Source organism: Apium graveolens, chromosome 9 (genome assembly GCF_009905375.1).
Source record: "Apium graveolens cultivar Ventura chromosome 9, ASM990537v1, whole genome shotgun sequence".
Lineage (NCBI taxonomy): Eukaryota > Viridiplantae > Streptophyta > Magnoliopsida > Apiales > Apiaceae > Apium > Apium graveolens.
This window is the reverse complement of record NC_133655.1, coordinates 216604976-216606637: the sequence shown is the minus strand read 5'-3', so window position 1 is coordinate 216606637 and position 1662 is coordinate 216604976.

Here is a 1662-nt window from a genome sequence, read left to right as displayed (position 1 = left end):
TTATAAATGTATATATATATATATACATGTACTTCCGAAATTTTTGGAGGAAGTACTAAGGATGTCAGTTGACCGTTGTCAACAGATAATTAAATAAGGGGGAGTTTCTTTTGAAACTATATTCAAAATATTTGAAAGTAAGTCGAGATAATATTCTCCGACGATTTGAAATTATTCGAATGACTTTCTGAAATTCAGAAAGTATTTTTAAATTAGGTTTTATGATGTTTAAATCATAATAAATCATTTGATAAATAAATAATTAATTAAATAATAATCATTAAATAAATAAACCTCGAATAATATACTTTTAAAAGAATATTTGAAATAATATTCTTCAACTAATTTATGTTTTAAATAATTAAAGTAATCTTTATTAATTAATCAACTTTGAACTAAATAATCATTAGAGAATAATTCTCCTATTTTAAATGAATAAATGAATTAATATCCATCATGCGGGTAAATAAATATAGTCGAGGGAATACGATTTTTGGAAATCGTTTTAATAAAAGTCCGAGGTGTATAATGTATAGCAAGTGGATGCCGAGCCCCTTGGAATACAAGTACTACGGACTTTAGTCGTCCTAAAATATTAATGGAATGATTCCTGGGTTTTTATTTTAAAATCCCGACTGACTATCGGTCTTATAATTATACGTCACGCTCGTGGCGACGTTAAACATTTTACGACATATACGTATCGTACAACATCGCTATATTATGCGAAAACTCAATTACAAAGTATCATGGCAAAAATGGTATTTATGCAATGATAATAAAACAATCCTTTCACAACACAACAATATATGGAGTTCGGTTCGTAAACTTGTCTGGGTATCTCGAGGCGAAGGATGCTCTAGGGTCCGCTCGAAAATCTATAAGCATAAACACAAACCGTTTCGTTAGGTCCCGTTCTAATTCACGACGACTCGTACTCATACCCTACTTATTATTCGTTTTCTCACTTAATTTACCCTTATTATTTCTTTAAGTACTTATTCATGTCACGGTCGCTTCCTTTTTCGAAGTACCTTATGTCCGTTTACATATTCATCGTTGGCTCCACTTATGAGCTCTAAAGGCTTTCTAATCGCGCGGTCTTGGCTCCGATATTTTTATAAAATTGAAAAATCCTTATTTTAACTTGAAATTTTTATAAAAGTTATGGAACTATATTTAATACTCTCTGTAAAATTTTTATGATTTATGAACATTTTTAAGTTGGTCATTTTTATTTCCAAAGTTCGTTATTTGTAGCAGTTTTTGTCGCGTAAATCACTTTTAGTAAAACAGTCATAACTTTTGATCCGTAAATTGGAATCAAGCGATTCAACTGCCTAAACGATCCTTATAACATTGTATATCATAATGAAGTGTTATTTTTCAAGAAACTATAGTTTATATTTTCGGGACTTTCTGCAGAAACATAATGTTATGTTTTGTTCATTTTAGCGAGATTACGATCCGAGTTTCGTTTATGCCTTAAATCTCTATACTACCACCAACAATCATCAAATAATCATCACCACACTAACTCCTCTCAAGAATATCATGTTCTTGAGGAAACAATCATCAACCTTAAATCTACTTAACTAAATATCAAGATTACAACAAATCATTCACCAAACTAGGTTTACAACAATGTTCCAAAAGATTCTT